This window comes from Leucopleurus acutus (genome assembly GCF_964270905.1).
Source record: "Leucopleurus acutus genome assembly, chromosome: 3".
In the NCBI taxonomy this organism is placed as follows: domain Eukaryota; kingdom Metazoa; phylum Chordata; class Mammalia; order Artiodactyla; family Delphinidae; genus Leucopleurus; species Leucopleurus acutus.
The window spans coordinates 147,968,428-147,990,634 of record NC_139145.1 but is presented as its reverse complement, the minus strand read 5'-3'; the positions used below and the strand labels follow the sequence as shown (position 1 = coordinate 147,990,634).

Below are 22,207 nucleotides of genomic sequence, written 5' to 3'. Positions count from 1 at the left end.
TTTCTCTTTAATGCACCAGGAAGACCTGTTGTAATGACATGACTTGGTCACACTTAGATTTGCATTTACATAAGATTTAAGGAAGACCTTTGCCCACTATTCCTTCTTATGTCTGAATACGGATATGCGTAACTACTGAGCTCATGACTAACTGCACTAAAAATGATGATACCTGCTACCATGGCTTTTTCCAAGAACTCACACCACATCACAGTTAACATCCAGTATAGCTCCCTAACAATGCCCCAACAGAAAATATTTTGTTCAGTTTGGTGCTTGCTGTGACATAATAACAATACTAGAATTCAATAGAATACCAATATAGAATAGTATACAAGTTAGCTACTCAGCCACTACTTCAAATATTTTAATCTAACTTTTGTTCAAACTTTAATAACTTCATACTTATTTGCCGAAATCCTTATGTTAAATGTAACTACATCTGATATTCTTAAACTGTAGCTCCCATAACACAGTTTAAGTGTTTTTCCCCTGGGTATATGTGGACATTTTAATCAAGAAAACAAAGTTATGGTATTACGATTAGCCAAAGATCTTTCTAGCAGACCACTGAATACAGCGAATCATAACAAACGCCTTTCCAGAGACAAGAACAAAGTAAAATATTTTCTATTCATCAAAGGAGCTACCAGCATGCTTTGTGCCATTGAAAAGTTACTTTTCAGACTTCCCCGGAGGCGCAGTGGTTAAGAATCCGCCTTCCAATGCAGGGGACACAGGTTCGAGCCCCGGTGCAGCAAGATCCCACATGCCGCGGAGCAACTAAGCCCATGTGCCATAACTACTGAGCCTGCTCTCTAGAGCCCACGAGCCACAACTACTGAGCCCGCGTGCCACAACTACTGAAGCCCGCACACCTAGAGCCCGTGCTCTGCAACAAGAGCCATCACAATGAGAAGCCTGTGCACCACAATGAAGAGTAGCCCCCGCTCACTGCAACTAGAGAAAGCCCGCATGCAGCAACGAAGACCCAATGCAACCAAAAATCTAAAAAAGAAAAATAAATTAAAAAGAAAAAGTTACTTTTCAAAATATAACCAGAAGGCTTATGGTCTGCTAGAAAGCTTCCACTAATCACAACACTATAACTATACCACAGAAACTTTCATGACAAAGTCTCCAGATATACAGAGAGGAAACAACGTTACTTAAAGGTATGATGGAAGCCTCAGTTAACAGGGAAATGAAGCCTTAAAGCATAGAATACACCTAACAAAAAAGGGGAACCGGGTAGACACTGTAGCTGGCTATTCATAAAGCACCACAATTTCTCCCTCTGAATCAACACTCCCTACAAAACAAACTGTGCCTTAATTATTGCTTATTTGAAATTACACTTGTACAGAGTTCTTTAGTACCTGACACAGAAAAACAATCACACAAGGAAGCCTTTATTTGAGGTTTAACATGAAATCGTACAAACAAAATTTGTATAAACACAAATCCCCATCGAGTCATAACACAGATAGCAAAAGACAAAGTAAAAACAAAGAAAACTAATTGGTGGCCATACACAGTTGGGCACAGTTTTGTCTTGTACACTAGAAAGTCTTCTACAAAATAATCATCTTAGATCAACAGAAGACCAATCTTCAATGTCGTCCTGCAGGATGGGTTACTTTAGCAACCTCTGCCTGTTTTCTCCAACATCCCCCTTTAGTATGGCTGGTAATTATTTTGGTGATTGCCGCCCCCTCGGGATGCCTTGCCACAAGTGCTCTGTCGGCCTCGGCCACGACCCCTAGTACCACGTCGTCCACCAGCTGCAGCACCTCATCCTCCTTTTGGTTGCTTCTGTCGCTGCCTATGTCTTAGGTTGTGCCACTTTGATTTCACAGTTCCCAGAACCAGGTTGATGATATCTGCTTTCTAACAATTTCTTTACTGGCTCTTCAGCTGTATATGTAATAAAACACAATCCTCTTCTTTCATTTATTTTTGTATCTGTGGAAGTTTAATATTTTCAATCTCTCCAAAGGCTCCAAAATATTCTTCTTTTTTTTTTAAATAAATTTATTTATTTATTTATGGCTGTGTTGGGTCTTCGTTTCTGTGCAAGGGCTTTCTCTAGTTGTGGCAAGCGGGGACCACTCTTCATTGCCGTGCGCAGGGCCTCTCACTATTGCGTCCTCTCTTGTTGCGGAGCACAGGCTCCAGATGCGCAGGCTCAGTAGTTGTGGCTCACAGGCCCAGTTGCTCCGTGGCATGTGGGATCCTCCCAGACCAGGGCTCGAACCCGTGTCCCCTGCATTGGCAGGCAGATTCTCTGCCACTGCGCCACCAGGGAAGCCCCCAAATACTCTTTAATTTGTTTTTCCAAAGTATCTGGGCTCAATCCACCTACTAAAACCTTTTTGGAGGGTTCCTTCCCTTTTAAAGCTTTGACTCTTTTAACATCTATGAATTTGCCATCCAGCTTGTGTTCTTTCAGTTCCAGGGCCTTAGCAACACCATCACCATCTTTGAAAAGCACAAATCCAAATCCTCTTGATCTTTCAGCGACTGGGTCTGTTTTAATTGTGCAGTCTACAACTTCTCCAAATCGAGACAGATATTCAGTCAGATCTTTCTTGCTTGTATCCCAGCTCAAGCCTCTAATAACCATTTTAGCGTCATCCCGCTGATGCTTGGTCTCATTGATCTTGGATCCCTCTGCGAATTCCTCTCTGTTGCTGTACTCCTTCACGTCTTCATAGCGGCGGAGTTGTCAGCCCGGGGGTGCTGGTCTGCAGTCCGAGTCATGGCAGCAGCAGCCTAGGTGCCACTCTTTGAAGGAAGGAGTATCAAAATATTTGTGGACCTATTTTAATAGTACCATACCTTTCAGAAAAGTGATGCAGCTTCCATGTAGCTTGCTGGTTAGGCCAAAGTTACATAAAACAATTTCTCCATTAGCTGCTATAAAAAAACCTCCACATCCTCTAAGGTGGCCATGCTGTGAAAAAGCCCAGCCTACATGCAAAGACCAGTTGGTGCACCGGTTGACAGTCCAGCTTAGGTCCCAGCAAGCAGTCAACACCCATGAAAGAAAGATGAATAGATGCTTCCAGATGATTCCAGCCCTCGATTGTTGAGACACCCTCAGCCATCATCTCTCCTAGGCATTGAGTTTTCCCAGCTTCCCAGACATAAGTCATCCCTAATTTTAAAATCAGATTCTTCTCAGTATAGAAGGGGTTACAGTATAGCACAGGGATTACATGCAGAGGCTCTGGATTTCCAGGGCCAAGATGCACTTTCTGTGCTGCTGCTTCAAGCCACATGACCTTGGGCAATTTGTGTTAACTCATTGTGCCCCCAGGCTCCTCATCCTTAAATTAGGAAAACGCGTACAGTTGGCCCTTTGTATCCTCGGATGTGGCACTCATGGGTACAGAGGGCCAACTGCAAGGGACTTGTGCATCCACAGACAGATATCGAGGGAGGACTGTCAATAAGTAAGTGGGTTTTGAAGATTGAATGGAGTAAGAAATTCAAAATTCTCAGCACATAATGCATGCCAGACATTGTTATTATCATTATTTTGATTATTATTTTTTTTAATTCTCATTAAATCTGTTCCTCTTCTGGTATTTCCCATATCAGCTCATGCCACTCCAGGCTCAACATTAAAAACAACAACAAAACTTCAATTCCTCCTTCTGTCTTACCAACCATTTTTCTGGATTTATTGATATATAACTGATACATAAAAATTACATATAATTAAGATGTACAACCTGATATACATACAATCACCACAATCAAGTTAATTAACAGATCCGTCACCCCACATAGTCACCATTTTCCTTCTTTGGTGTGTGTGCATGTGTGATGAGAAACTTAAGATCCATCCTCTTAGCCAGTTTAAAGTATACAATACAATACCGTTAACGACAGTCACATTGCCGTACATTAGTATGTCCAGCACTTATTCATCTTGCATAACAGAAACTTCGTACCCTTTGACCAACATCTCCCCATTTCCTCCTCCCACTACCCCCTGCTTCTATGAGTTTGACTATTTCAGTTCATTACAGCATTATGCACAATAAACAAAATATGAAAACAACCTAAATGTCCATCAAGAGATGAATGGTTAAAGAAGATATAATGCATATATACAATAAAATGATATTCAGCCCTTAAAAAGAAGGAAATCCTGCCATTTCAACAACATGGCTAAACCTGGGGCTGGTGTGTGCTGAGTGAAGTAAGGCAGACACAGAAGACAAACACGAACTCACTTATGCGTGGAATCTAAAATAGTCACCAACTATTTATAATTGGTTGTCAAGCCTTGTTGATTCTACTTCCATAGTTTCCATTATCTTTTCACTGTCAAAGCCAAGTAAGGAGCAGGCCAAGTTCTCCACGGACACCAAGTAATGGAAAAGGAAAAATAAACACCACTGGGAATGATGAAGGTGCTATATCTACCAGAAATACAGCACAGAGCATAGTCGGAAGAAAGGCTTGGACAAGCCTGTGGGGTGGTCGTGAGATAAGCTCTCATCAAAAGATTGTGAGGGGAAGCGTTCTGAGTAATTTCTGCCTCACCTGCTTAAAAGGGATGACTCGCTTGAACTTCTTCTCCAACCTGTGATGTGGAACATGAATACGGCTGAGTCTGACTTTGACCATGGAGAGGAAGAAATACATACTTTAAGGGGTGATAGAATAATCAGATGGAAAGAGCCTCGTTCCCTGAATGATGTCACGAAGCAGGTTGCCCAACAGCCCTTACAGCCCAGATCATTACATGGGAGAGAGAGAAATAAACTTCTCTTGGTTTTCAGACCCTGTGTTACACCAGCTTAGCCATTCTGCTAGCACAAGGGTCACTGTGACCGGCTCCTTCCATCGGCTGAGGCAGGAGAGGCAGGGGCAGGGCTGGGGGGAAGACAAACCACTTTCTTAGATATGGTGCTGGTGGGTCAAGAGTAGAAAATGTGCACATATCTAGACTGACAGCCTGAGAGAGCCTCACATGGCACTATCACCTTGGCAAGGAACGGGTGCAGTACAATAACCCCATGTTCCCCGGAGGAGCACAGGAGTAGCTAAGAGAACTCGAAAGAGCCTGACAGGATCTGTGTGGACACCACCCTATATCAGGCGGGAGTGAGAACAGTTGAGCAGATACAGTGTGGAGAAATATAGATGTCACCTGAATCTCAGACATAATCCCAGGGTGAGGGCAGGAAAACTGAAATGACAGAGATTGTTTCTGCTGCCCAAAGGAATAAGAATCAAAAAAAATAATAATAATAAGCCAGGTATAGAAGCAGAAAGTAGAAGTTCTTGCACATCTAAATTCAGCAACTGAGATTTGTATGCAAACTGAGATGTTATAGCAACTCTGAGAGGACTAGCAACCATTTGTTGAGAGATGACTGTGTTCTTTTTTTTTTAACTTTTTTTTTTTTTTTTTTTTTTTGCGGTACGCGGACCTCTCACTGTTGTGGCCTCTCCCGTTGTGGAGCACAGGCTCCGGACGCGCAGGCTCAACGGCCATGGCTCCCGGGCCCAGCCGCTCCGCGGCATATGGGATCTTCCCGGACCGGGGCACGAACCCGTGTCCTCTGCATCGGCAGGCGGACCCTCAACCACTGCGCCACCAGGGAAGCCCGATGACTGTGTTCTTGACACCTCAGTTATGTTGGTATCATTATCTGCCTACTCTACGGAATCTTAGAGATGTTATGTAACATAGCGGAGATCTCCCATTAGGGAGTGGCAGGGCCAGAATTCCAACCCAAGCCACCTGATCTGAATCCCAGGCTCTCAATTAATTAACTAATGTTCAAGGGTAAACACAACTTCAAGTTATTCGGAGGTTCTATTATTTGAAGTTGGATTGCCTGTAAAGGATTGCTATTATGTAAACTTCTTTGACATCAAATACATTTACAGAAAAGTACGCTTAAATGTATGACTCTATGAATTTTCACAAACTGAACGGCACCCATATAATAGCACCCATTACAAGAAAAGACCATGAGAAGAACCCTAAAGTCCCCCACTGTCACCCTTATAGTCACTACGCCCACCCCAAGGCCAATCCTTCTCCCTGAGCTCACTATTCTGTGCTCCATAGAATCAGAGGTTCGTTCTTGCAGACTTTTCCTTTGTGGGTCTGGCTCGCAAAACTAGAAGTCTCCATTCCTCTTTTTAAAGTGACTTCATCGCAAAGAAGAAACCAAGGATTTGCACGCTCAACTCATCAGCTTTCCTCTGTCTGTCAGAGTTTTTTAGGTCAATTGAACCTAGCAAACATTTACTCAGCTGTAAGCTGGGCACTTGGTGTGTACTGAACAATGGGTTAGAGAAACAAATTAGACAACCGTGTCCCTGCCTCCTAAAATAGCGAAGGAATATGATTGGGTACCAGTGTGCTCTCAAACGTCTTTGGAGACTGTAAAGAGCTAAATACATGCAAGATGGTCTTACGGATTATATATGGCTGGTATGCAGATGCCTGGTAAGGTATGATTGGCATCTTAAGGTGTCTGGACTGAGTGCGTTTATAAGGATCCCATAGATTCCCTGGGTGATGCTGAATTGGAGAACAGGTTCAGATATATTTGGGGTTGCACTTTGGGGGACATATTTTCCCAGGCAGCTGATGATAAACAGTTAAATTTCAAATTGTCCTTTGTGTTTTCCAGAAGTTCTTGGGTTATTATGAAAACATCTTAGGGGCAGGAAGTAGGCCTAGGTGTAGCCACTTATTGTCTCATAGCCTGTTTCCTGAGGGTATCAATCACTGTTCCCTGTAATTCTCTAGGCAGAACCGGTATATAGACCACCTGTAAGTGTGTCATGCGTGTGTCTGCAGAAAGATGTAGACTCTATAGACAAACACAATTTTCACTTTAATTTCCACATTTAAGGAGAATCTTTTCCCCTGTTTCCAGTTTTTAAAAGTCATGCTTTACAACCTAAGTGTCCATCGACAGATGAATGGGTAATGAAGAGGTGGCACATATATACAATGGAATATTACTCAGCCATAAAAAGAAACGAAACTGAGCTATTTGTAGTGAGGTGGATGGACCTAGAGTCCGTCATACAGAGTGAAGTAAGTCAGAAAAAGAAAAACAAATACCGTATGCTAACACATATATATATAATCTAAAAAGAAAAAAAAATGGTCATGAAGAACCTAGGGGTAAGACAGGAATAAAGACACAGACCTACTAGAGAATGGCCTTGAGGATATGGGGAAGGGGAAGGGGAAGCTGGGATGAAGTGAGAGAGTGTCATGGACATATATACACTACCAAACGTAAAATAGATAGCTAGTGGGAAGCAGCCACACAGCACAGGGAAATCAGCTCGGTGCTATGTGACCACCTAGAGGGGTGGGATAGGGAGGGTGAGAGGGAGGGAGACGCAAGAGGGAAGAGATATGGGCATATATGTATATGTATAGCTGATTCACTTTGTTATAAAGCAGAAACTAACACACCATTGTAAAGCAGTTATACTCTAATAAAGATGTTAAAAAAATTAAAAAGAAAAATAAATAAAAAAATAAAAGTCATGCTTTAGTAGTCATTACTTCCCAGAAGACAGAGCCCACCTTATTTTTCTTTATCTCTGAAAAGCAGTTGATCTGCTTATCTTCAGTTTGTCCAACAGACCCCTCTTCCTCCACCTTCCTCTGTGCCCCAAGAGAAGACCTCTGGCTCTGCCCCAACAGGCCCCCTGGCCCTCTGGCTGCCTAGGTGGGTTCCAACAATGGGAAACAGTGCCAGGAGATCAGAAAGAGAGCTGGCTGCATCCGTCCTCCACACACTTCTTGTGCTGTTTTTCCCTCTCGCTCTCCCTCTCCCTCTTGCCGTGTCCATCTCTCTCCATCTCTCTCTCTGTGACTGCCCCCTCTTCTCCTCCCTTCAGCCTTCGGGCTGGCAAAGTGACCTATCGCACTGCTCTGTTGTCCTTTTATCAAACTTTCCTTGAAGTACCTAGACTGAATGTACCAGCAATATCCTGCCAGGACATTAACTGATACAGTAGCCAAATCCAGCACTGAAACCTGGGTAGCTCGGCTCAAAGCATGGTTCTTCCAGGCTTCTTGATAAAGATACTATCTAGCTTCTTCAACCAGGAATTATTTGGAAGTTTTTTTGGTCCTCATAAGGGTCCCGGGCAAAATGATGCCATCTGTCTTCTTCATGTGTGTGAATATATTTTTTCCATGGGTGGGATAGGTGATCTTTCACCTTTAGGAAGGGACTTGCAAGACACAAAGCAGCTTTTCTGAGATTTTATAAAATCTTGAAACTTAAAAAAAAATGTACACAGAGAGGAGAAGACAGGGGCCACCTGGATCACTATTAAAACATATTAACACTTTAGGTCCTGAATTTGTGTGTGTCTTCCAACCTCTGCAATTCCAACTTCCCATGTTTATGCAGCCCCTCTCACGTGTGCCTGGACTGCAGGGGTGCACACAGGACACACCATGAAGAGGGATTCAGCACCAGTGTTGCCAGGCTGGGCAATTTCCAGAGGATATAAGTCCTTGTGCTCAGTGGGGACTCAATAATAAAGTTGACGACAGAGATATAGATCTACTGGGATGACTGAATTTCTAAAATGTCCTTTTTCATCGTTGATCTTCCTGAAAATTATTCCAGAGCATCTCTGCACACTTCCGTACCGTTCTAGCATTTGGGGGGTTTTGAAATGCAAATTCATATCTGCATTTTGTGATTGTTAGGGTCGCACAATATTTAGGCTCCATTCAGTTCTATAGATTTATGAATATTTATACATAATATATACATAATTTCTACATACTTTTAAAACGTTCTCCTCCATTGCAAATTGCCTTTAATTAAGAACCTGATAGCAGTATGTTTATTTTTTTATCTTCATGAACTTGTCTAGAAGTAGGCAGGAGGAGAACATATTTATTTAAAAGAAATAGTAAAGAAAATTTAGCAAATAGACAAAAGCAAAGGGAAATGCTACCCAAAATCTCCTCGCCCCAACAAAGCCATTCTAATATCTCCATACATTGTACTCAGATATTTTTCTAAGTAGAGGTATGTTTGTTTCGCATACAGACTGTAAACTGCACATACTGTGTTGTTTCTAACATTTTCCACTTTATCAAACATTTTTAAAAATTGAAATATAATTGATTTGCAATATTAGTTTCAAGTGTTGAATTCAACTATGTTGAATCACAACATAGTGATTCAAAATCTTTATACATTATACTCCATTTAAAGTTATTATAAAATATTGACTATATTCTCTCTGCTGTGCAACAGACCCTTGTTGCTTATTCAACTTACCAAGCATTTGCCTTTTACAATAGAATCATAATTTAACTTTTTAATTGTTTTTTCAATACTCTACAGTTAGGTATTCTAAATCTATTCTAATTTTTTTCTGTTACAAACAACTTCTTGATGAACATCTTAATTCAAAAAGCATTTCTATGCAAATCAAAACTACAATGAGGTATCACCTCACACCAGTCAGAATGGCCATCATCAAAAAATCTACAAACAAATGCTGGAGAGGGTGTGGAGAAAAGGGAACCCTCTTGCACTGTTGGTGGGAATGTACATTGATACAGCCACTATGGAGAACAGCATGGAGGTTCCTTAAAAAACTAAAAATAGAACTACCATATGACCCAGCAATCCCACTTCTGGGCATATACCCTGAGAAAACTAAAATTCAAAAAGAAGCATGTACCACACTGTTCATTGCAGCACTATTTACAATAGCCAGGACATGGAAGCAACCTAAGTGTCCATCAACAGATGAATGGATAAAGAAGATGTGGCACATATATACAATGGAATATTACTCAGCCATAAAAAGAAACAAAACTGGGTTATTTGTAGTGAGGTGGATGGACATAGAGTCTGTCATACAGAGTGTAGTAAGTCAGAAAGAGAAAAACAAATACCGTATGCTAACACACATATATGGAATCTAAAAAAAAAAAAAGGTTCTGAAGAAACTAGGGGCAGGGTGGGAATAAAGATGCAGACATAGAAAATGGACTTGAGGACACAGGGAGGGGGAAGGGTAAGCTGGGACGAAGTGAGAGAGTGGCATGGACATATATACACTACCAAATGTAAAATAGATAACTAGTGGAAAGCGGCCTCATAGCACAGGGAGATCAGCTCGGTGCTCTGTGACCACCTGGAGGGGTGGGATAGGGAGAGTGGGAGGGAAACACAAGAGGGAGGAGATATGCAGATATATATATGTGTATAGCTGATTCACTTTGTTATACAGCAGAAACTAACACACCATTGTAAAGCAATTATACTCCAATAAAGATGTTAAAAAAAAGCATTTCTGATGTTTTTATTTATGATTATTTCCTTAGGAATCATCCCCCCCCAAAAAAAGAAAAAGATCAGATTATGTTCTCACAGCTCCTTTTATATCACAATCATGTATTATATATTGGAATCATTACTAGATGAATGTCTGCTGTGTCTCTTACATTATGACCTCCCCAAGTGCAGCACATTGTCTGTTTTGCTCATCATTTAATTTCCCAGCACCCAGCACGGTGCCTAAGACATACTAGGTGCACAATAAATGCGATATTGAGACAATGAATAGGCAAATAAGTCAGTAATGCAAAACATTCTGTTTCTGCAAAACAGAAGACAACCCTAATGTATACAGGGACCTAAATATTTTTGTAATGTTATTAGGACAACTGAATAGCTATTTTTTAAAAAATTAGTTAGATCTTTACCATTACCATATGTCATAATAAATCAGAGATTGATTAAAGAGTTACATATTTAAAAAGCAAGCCACACACATCCACAAATAAGATATGAGTGAATATTTGTTCTAAATTATATAACAATGAAAGAAATCTGAAAGGGTAAATTTTCTGGACCATACAAAAGTATAGAATTTCTACACATCAAAAATATCACAAACTGGACTTCCCTGGCAGTAAAGTGGTTAAGACTCCGTGCTTCCACTGCAGGGGGCACGGGTTCGATCCCTGGTCGGGGAATTAAGATCCCACAGGCCCTGCGGTGTGGCCAAAAAAAATCACAAACAAAATTAAATAAGTAGGATTCCTAGAACAATACTTGCTCAGGTATGGAACATGAAGGATTAACATCCTTCTTCTAATAGCAGTCTGCATGCATCTATAAGAAAGAAAAATTTTAAACTAGTTGATAAATGGGAAAAGGATGTGAACAATTTACATACGTAAGATAAATTACATATGAAAATAAACATATAAAAATGTTAACTTTAATAGTAGTGGAATAAATTCTACTTAATCAGTTGCCATTTTCACATATCAAGACTAGAAAAATCTATTAATGTTCAATGCTGATGAGAGTCTTTTCCAGCACATAATTTGCTGGAAGTAGTGGCCATTGGTACAATCTTTCAAAATCTGTACGCGGGCCTCTCACCGCCATGGCCTCTCCCGTTACGGAGCACAGGCTCCGGACGCGCAGGCTCAGCGGCCATGGCTCACGGGCCCAGCCGCTCCGCGGCATGTGGGATCCTCCCGGACCGGGGTACAAACCCGTGTCTCTTGCATCGGCAGGCGGACTCTCAACCACTGCGCCACCAGGGAAGCCCTCAAAATCTTTGATAAGCTTTTCTTCAATATACGCCACCTCTCCTCACCACTGCCTTGTCATTTTGTGTCCTTATATTTACTTTGTATCAATGCAACCGTATGTTGACTTATTTGTTTTCCCCCATAGCATAAGGATATACACATACCCATCCTTAAGTAAAAATATTTTTTAAAGTATGAGGTTTTTTCCCATATATTTTCACCACAAACAGCTGCTATTATCAGCATTATTATTTTTGAACCTTGGAAATCATTGTAATAGTAGAAATTAATTTCTTAATTTAGTAATGGATGTGCCACTGTTCTCAGCGTTTCAGCTGCTCTTACCAAGCTGTCTTTCAAGGGCTTCTCTCTTAAGGAACTCTTGCATCCCCCAAGAAATAGAAAGGGATAGAGTAAAAGTATCTGGGATAAGGAGGGGTTTTTCCGAGCTCAGGCTCTCTTGAACTAGTGGCATGGAGACGTGAAGAAAAATGGTGTTAGAGAAGATAAATGAGTGACTTTGCATTATTTTAAAAACAGAACTAAGGGGAGGTACAATAAAAGAGAACAGGAAAAAGAGTTTGTATTGAGGTCAGCATTAGCAGAGCACGACGCTGTTGTCCTCAACCATGGACATGGTTGGCTGCAGAATTCCTGGACCCTCTAAGTAAAGATAATGTTCGCCAGTAGGTGGCAGTCACACGTCTAGAATAGCCCAGGACATCGCAGACCAAGTAATTAGCCTTACTGATGTTTCCTCTGGCCACCCAGCATCGTGAATTCTTATTTCATATTGGGCTTTGGATGCATTTTACTATTCCATGCAATTTGTCAGTGCTCGTGACAACTGGTCCAAATCATGGCCCAAAGTAGTTACTGCTGTCGAGGTTACCAGTGTGGTTTTCCTTCCATTGTTTAGGAATCTACTCTTAGACCTCTCTATGTATTTTTTCTCCTTGGGAACTTGACACTACTTCTGCCTTAGAAATGATCATAAATGATATCCCAGACAAACGTTTCTTACAAAAAGAATGAGTAGTACAAGGAACTGGCCAGCTGGGGTTTTGCTTTGTATTGGTTTGGTTTTCTTGTTTGGTAGATTTAAACAAAGCTTTCCAATATTTTCCTTCCCAAGCAAGACTAACATCGAACAAACCATGTTAGATCACAATGGTATGAGATGCTAACCTATTTTGACAGATGCTTCTGTTGTAGGTTCTCATTCTATTTAATGTGCACTTAAGTCTCTGAGTTTGCCCAGCAAGATATCAGAAATACAGATACCACCCTTTTATAAAAAGCTTTGTTCTCAAGACAGAGAACACTGTGCATGCAGTGTTTATATATATGAATACAACTAGAATGAACCAAATATAATGATGCTAACACTGATCTAGATTTTCACAGCCATATATTACTTGAGTGGCTTATGTCCATGTTTCCTACTAAGAAAGGATATCCAGTGGAGACCCAGAGGGTCAGATGGGCTCTTCGAATGAGCCAGTGAATCATCTTCAGCCCCGGGATCTCTTCTGTTATTTTTCACAGGATCTGCAGCTACGCAGGAGAACAGGTTGCAAAGTTCAGAGTAGCTGCATTTACATGGGGAGCTGGGTGTTTGGAGGTGTGTCTTGCGGGAGAAAGAAGTTTCTCTGAGAGCTACCACATCCTATTATGGGAAAACATGATAAACCACTATTTCATGTGACAGAGCCTACAGCAAGGCCAGTGACTGAATGTTGGTTACGGGTCACTCCTCGCCTGAATCCACAGGAACACTTCTCTCTGCAAAGGCCTCTGACCCTGGCCCCAGGCCATCATCAGACTGTGTCCTCAGTCACCATGTTTGACAACTGTCTGCAAAAATAAACCATTTTAGCTGCCGTATAAGATAAAGAGGTTCTCAGTTTCGTAGTATTGACCTCCGCAAATGAAGAATGTCTTCCAAACTCTAAAGCAAGAAGTCGTTCAGAGATTCTATATACGCATGAGTTATCTACAGATACATTACTTACAGAACATGTGACTGAGCCCTAAGTGCTATTGAATTCACAGTAACATCAACTCTGGTTTATGTGTCACCAGTCCCTGTGTCCAAAGGGGAAGCCAGTTGTTGGGGAATAGTATTTAGTGTAAGTCAATATTTCAGAGGAAAAGCATTAGGGATAGACCTTTTTTAGCTATACCTCCCACTCACCAAACACTCTTCTTTTTTCTCAAACACTCATTCTTGACTAGGAATAGTTCATTATGGAGGACAGTTTCACCCTTCATGGTGGTAGAAAATTTCCCTGTGTCCTTCACTGCCCATTCTTTGTACTTTTTTTTTTAAACACAGATTTTTTTTTTATTTTTAAAGACACCAATTGTACTTGAACATTTGTTTTTTTTTTTAAATTATTTATTTATTTTTTTATTTTTGGGTCTTCGTTTCTGTGCGAGGGCTTTCTCTAGTTGTGGCAAGCGGAGGCCACTCTTCATCGCGGTGCACGGGCCTCTCACTATCGTGGCCTCTCTTGTTGCAGAGCACAGGCTCCAGACGCGCAGGCTCAGTAGTTGTGGCTCACGGGCCTAGTTGCTCCATGGCATGTGGGATCTTCCCAGACCAGGGCTTGAACCCGTGTCCCCTGCATTGGCAGGGGGACTCTCAACCACTGTGCCACCAGGGAAGCCCACCCTCTTTGTACTTTATCGGGAGTTTATTTGGTACTTTTCATCCTCTTTCTGTACTTAGTTTTCAGTCTTGGTTAATGCCAAAAATGAACCACCTAGTTTCAAAGTCATTTAAGTTCGTATTATATATAGATATGTTTGAGCGTATATACATATGATTATCTTCACATATATAACTATTCACGTATTTATGTTTATGTCACTCATATATGGATGCATGTGCAGAAAAGGACTTGGCCCTTTTTATTTAAAACTAAGAACATATTATAAACTGAATATGTGTGTACCCCCCAATTTCATATGTTAATGTCCTAGTGCATAATATGATGGTATTAGGAGGTGGGGCTTTTGAGAGGTAATTAGGTTTATGTGAAGTCATGAGGGTGGAGCCCCAAGAGGAAGAGATACCAGAGCTTCCTCTCTCCACCGTGAAGACACAGGGATAAGGTGGCTATCTGCAAGACGGTAAGAAGGTCCCCATCAAAAACCGAATCTGCCCAGCGCCTTGATCTTGGACTCTCCAGCCTGCAGAACTGTGAGAAAGAAATGCCTGTTGTTTAAGCCACCCAGTCTATGGTATTTTGTTTTAGTAGCCCAAGCTGACTATGACATAATATATTAATATACATGAAGAGGGTACAGCGTGGAAGGCCATGTGCCTACCTGTCAACAATAGTTATTTTGCATTGTGGAATTGCTTCCTTTGCTGATCACTCTTTCTTTCTTTTTTATCTGTGTTTTCCAAGTTTGCTGTAATAATCAAATATTACTTTTATAGTTAGAAAAAAACATAATGCAAAAGTTTTTGAAAAAAACGTATCCGATTGGACTAATAAAGCAATATGTTCCAATAAAAACGGAAAGGTGTTATTGGTCTCAGAGCCTGTCAGCCAGGATGATTCTCAAGTCTGTCTACCAGGCGCTGACTCGGCCAATGTTACTTGAGTGTTTCCTCACCGTAAGCAGAGGTGGTAACGCGTGGGTGATCCTATTCAGGAATGTTGAGCAAAGGAGAGGGTTATAAGAAAGCTCTGTGTATGTACCTAGACTGCCGAGGTGAAAATGTGCTGACTCACTTGAGTTACATTTGCACTTTCTGGGAACCGGCTGTGCATCTCCCATTATAGGGAATTCCCAGCAGCTGGGGCCATGCAGGAGCCCTCCAGCGGAACTCCCCGAAGCCCCTGTGCAGCACTCGCAAACGGTAACGATTTGGCCAGAGCTGCCAAAGTCAAGATGGCAAGAGTCCCAGACTTCATTCCAACAGTCAAGAGTCAAGGTGTGTTTCATAGGATATCCGGACCATGGAATTCCATAGTAACTGGGGTTATCAACTAAAATACGGGGCACTTGGATAAATTTGAATTTCAGAGAGAGATGCACAATAAATAATTTTTAGTATATTTCCCAAATATTGAACAGGATATACTTATACTTTTAAAAAAAATTATTCATTGCTTATCTTGTCGACTGAAAGAAATGCACAACAGAAAAGTTGAGAATGATATTTTATTCAGCGGACTTTCTGAGGACTTCAAGCCTGGGAGGCAGCCTCTCAGAGCTATCTCATATAACGCTGAGAAGCTCCTCCGAAGAGGTAAGGGAGGAACCAGGATATCTAGGAGTTGTTGCAACAAAGACCAGGCAGTCGGAACATCAAAAGATTACTGTGAATTAAAGAAAACCAGATATCTCAAGTTAAGGAACTTAGCGCTTTCCTATGTATGAAAAGATGCAAGAGTCTGGGTTCATTGAAATCAAGCCTTTGATGTTCACCTTAGTTATCTCCAGCCAGGATCCTCTTCTCTCCCACCTGAGTTCCCTGAGGGTTCACCATATGGGGCATCTGTAGTGTCTTGATGGTTGCAACATCCTTTGTTTACTGAAATGGCAGACAACATTTTTCACAATCTGAAATTCAAATTTAACTGAATTTTTTATTTGTTAAGTCTGGTAACCCTAATGGGGAACATTCACCCTCCCCCTTCCACTTTGGTTTGTTGGTTGGTTTTTACTTATTAAACTCAGCTACTTAGTAGTTTAGGTTTTACAAATACATGCTGAGCCTTTCAGGAAGGCACCACTGCAGGTAAAGCTGGCATGCAACAGATAATGGGAGGCCACCTCGACAGTGTCAATGGTGGGGCTGGCTGGTTGGAAGCATAAGGTGGCTGTCAGGGCTCCCCTGGAGCTCCCAGGGCTCTCCCCAGAGTCTCAAGACACTGTACACTGTAAAGAGCTTTAAGTGTGACTGTTAAGGCCACATCTGAGCCTTCCTTTGGCCATTGTACAAACGGAGCACCTGCAAAATGCAATGAGCTCACAGAGCTGTAGACTGAAGCCATTGTTCGGCCCCAGTGAAACTTGCCAGGGGCAAGGAAGGACTGGGAAACAAGAAAGGGCAGCCCAGAACGGGGTCAAGATTGTGCCACAGCCTGACTTTCCACAAGGACTCTCTTGTCTCTGGATGGTGGGAGTGTTGATGTAAGGGAGCCTGGGATGGAAAGTCAGCGTTCCCTGTAGGTGACTCAAACAGCCAGCCAGGTGGCAGGGCTCATAGGCTGAGAGTGTGAGGGGCCTGACCCAGTGCCTCTTGGCCACCAGCCAAATGCCTCAGATCCCCACTGTTGGCCTCATACTCTAGGAACACTTGAACATTTGAACTAGAAGATAGCATTCTCCTGTCTAACAAACACATTCAGAGGAATTCCTCTGTCTGGCAAGTGATTTCCTAATAGTCAGACAACAGAAGCGAGGGTTCAGGATAAAGGTGGAGGCATAGATCAGGAGTCAGGGGTCCTGGCTGTGCAGCTTTAGTGAAATCTCTTCCCCTCTCCCCTCAGTCCCTCATTTATGAATTAAGAGGTAGAGCTTGATGACCATGGAGGCGCTTCCAACTCTATAACGCTGATAAATGGGTGAGATGCAGGATCAATAAACTCTGGTAAGGGAAAGGATTCTGGGACAGGTTAGACGTATAAAGCTCAGTTCAGGTCTCAAGATTCGCTTTCGAATGGCGCTCTAAGGTGACAGGGGGTGGGCTGAGATCACTGAGGAATAGCAAGGGACGAGGGGCAAAGGAAGAGCCCAGCCCTCTGAGCCCCACCCCCTGAAGCTCTTCATTCCACTCCCGTAAGGCCCAGCTGTTAATAATAAGGCCACATGTACTATATGGGAGAAACTGATGCTAAATTCAATAACCATTTAGTATGTCCTTTCTCCAGGCAGGACGAAGTCTTGGCACCAGAATATAAACTCTAACTAGCTGCTCATATGGGCTGAATTTCTCTCATTCATTACTAATTCAGCAAATATTTATGGAGAATCTACCCATGCCAGGATTGTTGTAAGCTCTGAAGAGAGTATTGAAAGCCCCTTTCCCCTCTATCAGCAGAATAGAAGGAAATAGTCCACAGGGTATCACTGCTCTCTGGTTGCTAACTGAGCGAAAGCAGATTCCATGCTACTCCAGTGTTTTGGTTTTTTTCCTACCTCGTTCCCCGTCTTCACCCAGCCATGTTGGTTCGAATCATCCCTAGAGAAGCAAGGACAGTTATGGGTTGAATTGTGTCCCCATTCAAAGACTGAGGCAGGGTCTGGGGAACTGACAAGGGCTGGTGCTCTGAGGCCAACCTGTTCACTGATGCCGGCGGCTCTGATGTCATATGTGCTCCGCTGACTCTCTTCACCATCTTCCCTTGCTCTTCGTGGATTTGGGGTCTCGCCTTGAGCCTCCAAGCACCTCTCATGCCCAATCCAGGCCATAGGCCCACTCCACCTCTGTTTGAAGACTTAGCCTCATTTTGTCTTCCCCTGACCTCCAGTTTCTGGCCCAATCCTGACCTTGTCTTGATACCGAGAGCTCGTGGAGGCTGTGCCCCAATTTAAATTGATGATAGGACAGGCCTGTTGGAGGTTGTTCAGGGATCATGGAAGGGAGGAGTGGGGAGCAGGGAAGGGACTTCATAAAATAAGGATGCATTTGGCTCAGATCATAGGAGGAGGTCATAAGCACTCGCACTTAGATTTTCCCTAGCACTTTCGTGTGTATCGCCCTAGAGTTATGCAACCACATGAGAGACAGTTGAGACCGATGTCATAATTATCTTTACCCAATCTCCATGTTACAGATGAAGAAACTGAGGCTCACACAGGCTACGAAACTTGACCTAAATTACGCAGCTGATGAGTGAGGCATCATCTGGTTTTAATACAAGTTCTTTCTGCCCTGCCAGGCTCTCTCCTGATAGATTGGCACTCAGAAACTGAAGGAGGATGCAGTCAGGCTGAGGTGCTGCAGGCAGAGGCAGACCAAAACTATCATCGACTTGGCTCTTCCTCCTTGTCAAGCACAAACTGGCCAAATACCACACACTAATAACAAAACACCTTGCATTTAGGCAACACCTCGCAACTGACAGTGTCCTAACAAGCATGACCTCATTTGATCCTTACAAATAACCCTGTAAGGTAGGCATGGTGAACCTGGTTATCCTCATTTTACAGATGAGGCACCTGAGCAAAAGAGGGTTAAATTCCTGACCCCTGGTCACAGAGCCAGGGCGGGTGGAAGAAGTAGGACTCAAGCCCAATGTTTCTCTGCAAGTCCATCTTCTTTCCTATCACTCAGGAATGGGGTCCAGTCCAGGAATGGCAAATACCTGGCACACGTACAGCCCTATCTCCCACCATACCCCAGCCAGACATTATTAATCAATCACAGCATTGTGCTTGATTTGACCTCAAGTTCCTTCTCAAAATAGTTCTCCAGGCAGCCATTATCTGTTCACACTGGACAACAAGATGAAGACTATTTTCCAGACTGCTCCAAGCAAGGCACAGAGACCTAATGCAGAGTGCAATTCATCTGATTAGAGATCTGGTTCAAGACTCAAAGAGACCCTAATAATGCGACTGTTCCCGTACAGTCTTACCTATTAATGTGTGACCATAGCAACAATAATAATGGTTAAGGTTTTTGGAGCACTTAACTGTGTGCTAGGGCACTATATTAGGCACTTTACGTGCACTTTCCTACAGAGTAAATCCTATCATTCCCATTTTAGAGGTGAAGGAATGGAGGCTTTGAGAATTTAGGAAACTTGCTGGATGCAGCCTGACCCTGCCAAAGCCCGCAGAATCCCCACCTTCCTATACTGTCTCCTAGACTGTAGACCGATGGGTTTTCGATTCTTTGTGAGGAGAAGCATTTCTTATTTTCCCAGACCCTTAGAATCAAAGAGGGGAGTAGATGCCAAGAGTAAAGTTAAGCAAAGCAAGCTCCCTGAGAGGTGGCTTTGAGGAAGAGCGTTTGCAGTGTGAACAGAGCTTGGCCAAGCGAGGCCAAGCATATAGGCACAGAGCCCTTGGCAGTGCAGGACACGCCAATGGTAAGAAACTGGGGCCGGGGGCTAGCTCTCCCACACTGCCACATTCTGGCATGTTCTTCAGGGGTGTTCAGGAACCTAAATTTGACTCTGAACATTCACATTGCTATGAAGGTGTGTTTGTCAAGGTAGGAGGGTAGAACGTATTTGTAGCTTGATTTGTAACTTGCGACACTTAGTCATATGGTCAGTGGGCCTCCTTTTGTACTTTCGCCCAGGGACATGCATTTGTTAAGGGTGGGTTTGGTAAACACGAGGCTTCCCTTCGTCTGCTGTTTTTGCTGCTTCCTCAGGCAGGCCGCTTCTGTTTTTGGGTGTTGGTGGGAGCAGAGGCCCCAGCCGTCAGTCACTGGCATCCTGAGGTCAGAGCAGGTGAGTTGCATTCATTTAGTGCTGTCAGTTGCAGCAGAAACAGTAAGGGGGCGGCAGTGGCTCCTGATCGAAGTGGCCTCCTGATCTTGGCCATGGTGGGGGGTTCTGGAGCCAGCTCCCTGGTTGAGAAGGCAGCCTCCAAGTGCAGGAGAAACTTCGGCTCCCTTGGTGGCCTGATTCTTTGGCGTCACTTAAGGAGTTGTTCCTGAACCTTAATTTTGAGTCAGCTTCTTCAGCCCACTCAACGATTCTCTAAACCATATAAATCCCTGAAATAAATCCTTTCTGCACGAAACAACTCAAATGGATCCTGCTCTATGTAACTAACCCCCACAGGGCACTTCGTAGCCTGCCTTCCATGACTAAGATTCTGGTATCTAAGGAAACGCACCTTTAGCTACATTCTGTGGTCTCATTGCTCCATTGAATCGGCTCCTTTGGTTAGGTTTGCTCAGTCTTGGTCCTGTACCTGGATTCAGCCTCTCTGATTCTTCCTTCAGATCTCTGCACCTGCCTGAAGCGGTGCGCTTCCTGATCATTGTCTCTCAGGTCTTCCTTGGTGGCATCAAAGCCCAGGGGCCAATCCCAGCACCACCCCCTCCCCAGCCTGGGCTCCTGGGGGCCTGGACCAGGTCCAGCAGCACTCGGGGGCCTGCTGTCTCAGACGAAAGATCAGACAAATGTATGGCAAGGCTGCATGCATCACAGCTCGGTGAGAGCCATCTGAGGACGGTCACTGGAACTGTACACGAAGAGAGTGCATTTGAAGAGAGGGCAGGAAGGACTATGGAGATAAGCCTGACCTTGGTGACCCTGTTAAGTACTGAGAATGGCACTCCCTGAAATCAGAGATTGCAAAAGCAAACGGAAAGCGTTCCTTGTTTTTGAGTTCTTCTACAGTTTCTCCGAGGCTTTCAAGGGCTTGGGTAAAACCAAGCAGTTTCATTTTACTACGAGTCCCTGCAAGGAAGTCTCCAAATTCCAGTGGCCCAGTTTTGTCCACTTTCACCTCTTCAGGTTTGAATGATCTTATACAGACTTACAGCAGGTCCACTTGAAACCATCTTTGTCTCATCGGGTTTCATCTCCCAGCTCATGAGCTCATGGGTTTTGCATGATTTCAATATGAAGTCATCAGCTCGTCCCTAGATTCCCAGACAGGCTCGAAAACCTCAGGATTCTTTGAATAAACTAGAGGTAAGCCCCATGGTTTGCACTGAAACCTGAAACCCAGACTTTCTCCCAGGTGCTCTCACGTATGTATATTTATATTTATTATATAGTTCAAATCTTTCTTAAACACTAAAACTTTCCATCTTGCTTTTTTTCTCCTTAGCCTTTGCACCTGCCCGGTCAGAAAAGGAGAAGGCCCAGAAGGAACTCAGTCCTGGAGGAGTCGAATGGTCAAAGCTCAGGAAGTATCGAGCCCTCTGTTTCACAAAGAATCATGTAAGTACACGCTGGGAGCTGAAGCAACACTGAGATTCTGGTGGGAGGAGAAAAGAAAACTCTACCATAAGACGCCTGCATAAGGAGTGGAAAGTGGTGTATATTTCAAGTATCCATTAATAGAGTCAACTTGCTGGAAACAAGCCAGAATGTGTAGGCCTGGAATTCTGGAATGTGTATTGACAGAACATTTCTGATTTCCAAAGTCATAGCCAACAACAAAAATCCCATTGTGGTATCAGAGGTTCCATTCTCTCTTGTATACCCATGGGTTCTCTCTGAGCATAGACCATGAAAGAGTTTATAAAAAATAACAAGAAAGTCATAAAGACGGCAACTTTGAGTTTATACCAGTAGTTTGAATTTTAAGAAAACACAACTCCTTCTTCAAATGTAAAAATCCACATCACTCCATCTAATTTGATTCAAACCAGTACTATTAAATGAACCCCTGTTACATTCTCAGTGCTGAGTAAAGTTGCAGGAAATACAATAGACCTATATTAAATGATTCCTTTTCTTGAAGAGTAAGAGAGACAAATATTAAACATATTGAACTTATTAGAGAGCAAAGCCAGGGAAGATAACCTGAAGCATGTTACTGACATGAAACCTGGTAGACAGTGAACAAAAGAAAACACAGGGAAGTCAAACAGGTAGGTAAGGGCTTCCCTGGTGGCGCAGTGGTTGCGAGTCCACCTGCCGATGCAGGGGACGCGGGTTCGTGCCC

The 22,207-nt window shown here is 43.0% G+C and overlaps 1 pseudogene across 1 annotated transcript; it reads right to left on the bottom strand.

Moving 5' to 3' along the window:
- Positions 1-1,677: 1,677 nt before the first annotated feature.
- On the bottom strand, positions 1,678-2,769 carry LOC309958777 (heterogeneous nuclear ribonucleoprotein D-like; annotated as a pseudogene). Its single transcript has 2 exons — positions 2,322-2,769; positions 1,678-2,011 (listed from the first exon to the last, which is right to left on the bottom strand). The product of its transcript is annotated as a heterogeneous nuclear ribonucleoprotein D-like (transcript).
- Between the last annotated feature and the right edge of the window lie 19,438 nt (positions 2,770-22,207).